Here is a 7,429-nt window from a genome sequence, read left to right as displayed (position 1 = left end):
GGCCATGGCTCACGGGCCCAGCCGCTCCGCGGCACGTGGGATCTTCCCGGACCGGGGCACAAACCCGCGTCCCCTGCATCGGCAGGCGGACTCTCAGCCACTGCGCCACCAGGGAAGCCCCGAAAGGTAGAAATTATTAACTGAGGAGTCCCATGTGAGCTCCCAGTAAAACTGAGAAGAACCTGCTGGGCATTGGTTGCCCTAGAGCAACCACTCAATATAGCATAGGAAATTAACTAAAAAAATATAGTGGAAAATTATTAAACTACATTAGAAAATATTTAGTTAATGCAGTCAAGGAGCCTGATTCCTCCAGCACCGTTTTTCTTTGTCAAGATTGCTTTGGCTATTCGGGGTCTTTTGTGTCTCCATGCAAATTTTAAGATTTTTGTTCTAGTTCTGTGAAAAATGCCACTGGTAATTTGATAGGGGTTGCATTGAATCTGTAGATTGCCTTGGGTAATATAGTCATTTTGACAATGTTGATTCTTCCAATCCAAGAGCATGGTATATCTCTCCGTCTGTTCGTGTCATCTTCGATTTCTTTCATCAATGTCTTATAGTTTTCAGAGTACAGGTCTTCTGCCTTCTTAGAACGGTTTATTCCTAGGTATTTTATTCTTTTTGATGCAATAATACATGGGATTGTTTTTTAAATTTCTCTTTCTCAAGGTCTATTCTTTATATGGAGCCACTATTTATTTAGTTTGTTATTTATAAAAATATTTATTTATTTATTTGGCTGCGCCAGGTCTTAGTTGTGGCATGTGGGATCTCTAGTTGCGGCGTGCGGGATCTTTAGTTGCAGCATGCGGGCTCTTTTAGTTGCGGCATGTGGGCTCTTAGTTGCGGCATGAGGGATCTAGTTCCCTGACCAGGGATCGAACCCGGGCCCCCTGCATTAGGAGCATGGAGTCTTAACCACTGACCACCAGGGAAGTCCCTGGAACTCCTATTTAGAATATATGAAGAAATTCTACACCACCACCACGACATGGCAAAATATCCAAAAATGGGCAAAACATCAGGACAGAGAGTATACGGATTAGGAAACCCAAAAGGCATATGGAGAAATGCTCCGACTCTGGAAACAGGGAAATGCCAATTAAAACATTAAAACTAAGAGATGGGTCGGGCAGTTCGTCTGGTAAACACTGCACTGATGCTCTGCTCTTAAGCATCACCAGGATCCTGGCTGACACCTGATGCATGAAGGCCCTGGGGCTGTGTCCTAGCGAGGGGATCCCGACACAGCTGCACCAACCCGTCTCTCCCTAGCCAGCCCTGGGCGACGTCTCCCACTGTCCTATCACTGCCATTTTGTCCCTCACCCTTAGGCTCTGCACCTTGGTTATGGCTTTCCAAACTCATAAGGGTACCTTCTTAGCTGCAGGGCTAAGCACCCTTTTCTTTAATACTGGAAAAAGGATTCCTTTCTACAGAGTACAACTTTCCATCAGGTGCTTTGAGTACAACCCCAGGAGGCCTGAGAGAGGGGCAGCTTGCTGGGTGGTGTGCAGCCTTATCCCTGTGCTGTGTATGCACCATGTCCCTTACTTCTCACTTTCTTAGCTGGCACTTATCTGCTGAACATTTGTCTACTGTGTCCCCATCACTGAGGCATGATGAAGGTATAATTGGCCCAGGCTTGAAACACACTCCCCACGGGAGTGGTAGCCTCCTTGGACCCACAATACCCACCAGTCCCATTTCATGGTGCTTTGTTCATTACTTGGTGTGTCCAGGTGGCACAGCTCTGTGCTTAAGGGAAGTCCAAAATGCCTTGAACTGGCTGCTTGTATTTGTACTGCATCTGGAATTCAACGACGGAGTCACTGTATGCTTATCAGAGCTCTTCCTGGTGGTTCACCCCAGCTTCATTATTTTTATGTGTATCTTAATGTGAGCCGAGCTATGGCCCACGCAACAGAGTTGTTTTGTTCTTTTTTCTTTAATGCTACATCTTGCTCTGAACCAAGAAGAAACGAGAAAGATATTCATTTCCTAGGGAACAGAGCAGGTGTAAGCACCCCAGCTATTCTCTGGGGCCCCAGTCTTTCTTCGGCTGCAGTGATGACTCAGCTCTTACAGCCAAAAGAGCATCATTTGCCAGATGAGAACAGGCCTCCAAGCTGGGGCAGGACATCCAAAGCGTGAAGCATGCCTTGTCCCTGAAATATGAAAGCTGGGGCTCTGGATTAGTTTCCAGGGCCACCATGACAAAATACCACAAACTGGGGGGCTTAAACAACAGACATTTATGGTCTCACAGTTCTGGAGGCCAGAATTCTGATATCAAGATGCCGGCGGATTTGTTTCTTCTGAGGGCTGTGAGGAAGGACCTGATCCAGGCCTTTCTCCTAGATTCTGGTGGCCCCGCATGTCCCTTGGCTCATAGATGGCTGTCTGTCTTCACGTCGTCTTCCTTCTATGCATGTCTGTCTCGCATCCAAATTTCCCTTCATTATAAGGACACCAGCCATGTTGGACCAGGGCCCGCTGTGACCTCATCTTAACTTGATCATCTGCAAAGACCCTATTTCCAGAAAAGGCCACCTTCACAGGCACTGGGGGTTAGGACTTCCGAATCTTTTGCGAGGGGCACGATTGACAGAGAGCTGTGGATTTAGGTTCCTCTCTGCAAATACCTTCTAAACTAGCAGCGGAATGTTTGATGAACAACAGTCAGGAGGACTGAATCCTGACTTGGATCCATTGCTGCCATCTTGGAATCAGGTCTGTGCATCTTGTGGAATCATCTCAGATTCCTCCGAGCTCTAAAACCAAGACAGCTGTGGGTCTGAAGGGGGTGGCCCAGTGACAGTCTCCCCAGCAGAGGTGTCTACAGTCTTCTCTGTGTCACCCGAACTGCCTGAGGTTTATCAGGTTCAGGCTGGGAAAGGGGTGTATGTGTGTGTGTGTGTGTGTGTGTGTGTGGGGGGGTGTGTGTGTGTGTGTTTGTGGCGTGTGATATGTGTACGTGTGTGCGCTGGGGCAGAAAGGGGGTGTGTGTGTGTGTGTGTGTGGGGGGGGGGCATGTGGTATGTGTACGTGTGTGCGCTGGGGCAGAAAGGGGTGTGCGTGTGTGTGTGTTTGTGGCGTGTGGTACGTGTACGTGTGTGCGCTGGGGCAGAAAGGGGGTGTGTGTGTGTGTGTGTGTGTGTTTGTGGCGTGTGATATGTGTACGTGTGTGCGCTGGGGCAGAGGAGGGTGTGGGATGTGGGCAGAGGACACAGCTCTGGCCCAGGCCTCTAGTGTGGGAGGAACCCAGCCAGCCCAGGAGCTGTTGGGTTAGAGGTAGGGAGACCAAATTGTCCTGACTTTAGCACTGAAAGTCCAATGTCCTGGGAAACCCCTCAGTCCCAGGAAAATCGAGCCAGCTCGTCACCCTAGAAGTGAGAGGCGGCCTGCAAGTGACCAGTCTGCCAGGAGAGACTCCAGGTAGAGCCAGAGAAGGCAGGGCCCCAGGCTCTGTAGATGCGCTGTCCACTGGGAGTGGCGTGTGCGAGAGCTGGGTGTCACGGCCGGGGTCAGCAGCAGAGGTGACTGGGGCACACGCACGCTTGCGCCTCTCCACCCTGGAAGGCTTCTCCCTCCTTCTTCCAGCGCGCTCATTCTCTTTCCCTAGTCCTGTCCCTGCTCTGCATTCAATAAAGACAGCCCTGTGGCCTTTGGGCCGTGGTTCTCAAGGGAGAATCCCCACAAGGCAAAAACCCTCAAGGCCCTTTCTTTAATAGCAACTATTTTGTAGCACTTCCTTCCCTATCCTGAAATGAAATCTCTTGTTAATACCTTACCTGCTCCCATAACTTAAGAAAAAATAACTAAATGGAATCTAAACAGCAATGAAAGAAATGTGTGAATGGTCTGCCTTTCACCTGAGGATGCTCTTCTCTCTGGCACGTCTCTTAAGGGAAACGCACCAGGAGGCGGGATTTTCGGAAGCCACTGCTTTAGGCTCGGGGTTGCCTAGGCGGGACTGCAGGGCACTGCCACGCCCACTTGGACTTTTCCATACCAGCATTCCTGCCACATCCCTCTCCCTCGACTGCTCCATATCGACTTGAGCTGTGTGGTTTAGGCCACACCTAGGAAGTCAGGATAAATCCCCTTGTTCTGTATATTCAAAGGCAAAGCAGAGGATTTCTGTAGCCCAGTGACCCTCGACCTGCATCTGGATGGCCTCGTGTGCCTGGGACTGCTCACTCAGCATTTACCCTACCTTGCAATCGTGGCCCTTATTTGAGCAGCTTGGTTTGGTGTGTAGGACATGGCTTGGGTGGTGGGTGGTTCCCTGCTGGAAGCCTGGCTTTCTGGGGTGAGCCAGGCCCCCCAAGTGTGCTGCGCCCAGGATGGGGGGAACGTGGGCGGGTGGAGCATTGCCCACCTGCTCCGTCTCCTAGGGAATGACGGGACCAAAGAAAACCTGGAAACAATGCTGCTGCAACCCGGGACCGCTGTGCACTTTCCCTTCTTCTTGATTCACCCACATGGCTGGGAGAGCGCCCATTAGCTGTATTTGTTTGTGGGGCAGTGCAGCTAACAAAGTCATGTTGAAATCTAACCATCAAGTCCCTGAGGACCTGAACATGGGATTATGTTTCTGCGTGAAGATGATTACAGTCTCCCCTGGTTGATCTATCCAGCATGATGACGGCAGTGTTTCTGAGGTGTAACCCCATGCTCTTGAGTGAAGAGAGCCCTCAATTTCAGATTCAGGCCAACAAAGATTACTTAAAAGTCAATTTGGAAAGGACAAGCATGCCTATTGCCCAGGGGTGAATGGTCCAGGAGCTCCAGACCAGACATTCTCCCAACAGTGGGCCATCTTCAGCTTGTGCAGGGCGACATGCAAACTCAAATACCATTCCTTGCTGAAATAAGAATGATAACTTGGCTGCAGTTCTCCTTGTTGAGAGCAATGTCAGGGACACTGAGAGGCATTAATTGTCACTTTATAGAGATATGGTACTGTAGCATTTACTATTATTGGTTACAAGTATTAATTTCAGCCAAAAGGAAGGAATTTATTAGAGATACAGAGATAATGTACAAAACCAAAGAGCAAAAATGCAACTGGATCTCAAGAAGGAACTGAAACTGATTCAGCGTAGATCCATCTTTTTAATCTCTCTTTCCAGTGCCCCAAACCCCTGGCTATCAAATTTGCTGTGCCTTGGAACCCTTTAGAGAGCCTTAGAAATGACTCATGCCTGGGCGCTAGGACCTTTTAAAGCCCCCCCAAGTGATCTTGACTTCAGCAAATGTTGAGGCCCATTGTCCTAAACTGCTTTGCTTCTCTGTCCTTTTGTCTCAGCTGCCTGGGAGCCCCCAGTCTTTGATCAATACCAAAATCTCTTCTCCGTGCTCAGTTGCAGGAGGAAACCGCTACCGGGCAGGCATTAAGGCAAGTCACCGTTAATACGAGGTCACGGGGGACTGCCCTGGCGGTCCAGCGGTTAAGACTCCGCACTTCCACTGCAGGGGGCACGGGTTCAATCCCTGGTCCGGGAACTAAGATTCCGCCTGCATCTTGGAGTGGCCAAAAAAAAAAAAAAAAAAAAAATGAGGTCGTGGGCCTTAGCTGGGGCCTCAACAAAGTCCCCCAATCCTGCTAGGTTTTCCCAGGCTGCTCATTTCCCCAATATCTGCAACAGCGATTTCAGCCTTCGCCACCTCTTCGTACTGGATCCCGTTGACAGGTCCCCAGATGTGCCGGGCCCTGCCCAGTATCCACCCATCCCACCCCCGCTGTGGCCCCATACCTCGCTTCCTCACCTGAGCCATCCTGTGAACGGTCACGTGGTTCCTAGCCCTATGCCTCCGCCGCCGCGTGGACTAGGGAGCCCTGGGAGCTGACTGGCAGGGAGGCTGGTCCATCCCACACTGACTGGACTGGTGCCCACAGGCCCTGGCTCCCCGGTGGCCACTTGCGGGGGCCCAGAACATAACCCGGGTGTGTAGGTCAGACTCTGACCCGTGGGAGACAGATGGCAGGACAGAGCCAACAGATTCCTTCCCGACATGGTAGTTTCTGTCTGCCTTTCCGGAGCTACCTTGGTAGTGTCTGTCTGTCCCTCTCGGGCTACCCTGGAAGACCGAGCAACCAGCTGTGTTGGTCAGGAAGCTGTGGGCAGCTTGCGCTTCCTTGAATTTACCCTCCCGTGTCCCTGCTGCCCTTCATTCTCTCCCCTCCTTGTTTCCCAGAGATTGAACCTGCTCCCCATAAAGTTAACATGGAAACTTTGGCCTCAGGGTCTGTTTTTGAGGGATCCAAGCTAAGACATTCTTTAAACCTTAAGACAATTGCCCAGTAATTCAGAAAAAAATACGGTCCAGAAGTAGGGTGACCAACTGTCCTGGGTTGCCTGGGACTCAGGGGCCCCCAGGCAGGCGACTTTCTGTACTAAACCCGGGAAAGTCTCAGGAAAACCAAGACCAGCAATTTGTTCAAGCTGGAAGGCATCCCGTCTCCAAGGGATACATTCACTGCCCTGTAACCCCCTTCCCTTTCCTTCCATGGGAAGGTGCACCCCATTCTCTAAACTATTAGAAAACACACTGGTGTGTTACCAGTCACCTCACAAATCCAGTGGGGTCATTTGTTCAGTACATGTGTCGGTGTTCTTTCTGTACCAGGCTGGGTGCCAGGCCCTGGAAAGCTGAGGACAAATAAAGGTCAGCAGAGTAAAGTCACAGGAGATGGTGGTGGGATGGCACTGCTCAGAGGTCGAGAATAAAAGACACGTTTCACTTTAACAAATTGGGACTGATACTTAAAACTCTCAAACTACCAAAGGCAGAGAAGGGTGTGGTATACGGACACTAATTCCTGATGAATAGGAGCACCTGGGGGCCCTGAGTAAGGGTTGTGCTGAGCTGTGTGTGAGACAGCAGGGCTGGGCACCGGCAGACTCACTAGCCTTCGTTATTGCAAGTACCGACAGGTACCGAGGCAGAAGAGCGTGTTTGTTTTAATGGTTGCTTAGAGGATAGAATGAGATGATATAAATGTAAACTCTTTAGAACAGTAGGAAACTTAAAAGTGACTCCAAAAGTTCGGTGCATAGTTATCTTACCTTTGGAGATGAAGCAAACATGTCCGTTTGTGGACTTCAAGACTGTGGTAGCGAGTCTCCAAAGACGGCACCGCAAAGAGCCCCTCCTCCCAGGACTCACGCTCTTTCCTTGTCCTTTGCTCTTGGATCTGGGCTGGCTCTGGCTCTCTTTTTACCAGTAGAATGTGGTGGTAGAGATGCTGAATGACGCCTGAGGGTAGATCATTGCAGCCCCGCAGCTTCTGCTTAGGTGTCTTAGAGCATCTGTCCCAGGAGAAACCAGCTACCGTGTGTGAAGTCCGACTTCCCTGAGATTGTGAGGGAAGCCCAAACCAGCCATGTGGAGAAGCCCCGTGGAGGGAAGACTGGCT

The 7,429-nt window shown here is 50.5% G+C and overlaps 1 protein-coding gene across 2 annotated transcripts in view; it reads left to right on the top strand.

Annotated features, from left to right (window-relative positions):
* The window catches only part of TMEM181 (transmembrane protein 181), a 69,240-nt gene that overhangs the window by 9,356 nt on the left and 52,455 nt on the right, over positions 1-7,429 (top strand). The gene's annotated exons all lie outside the window — the stretch shown is intronic.

Source organism: Physeter macrocephalus, chromosome 10 (assembly GCF_002837175.3).
Source record: "Physeter macrocephalus isolate SW-GA chromosome 10, ASM283717v5, whole genome shotgun sequence".
Taxonomy (NCBI): Eukaryota; Metazoa; Chordata; class Mammalia; order Artiodactyla; family Physeteridae; genus Physeter; species Physeter macrocephalus.
Note: the sequence above shows the minus strand (reverse complement) of the source record. Positions and strands in the feature narration are given on the sequence as shown.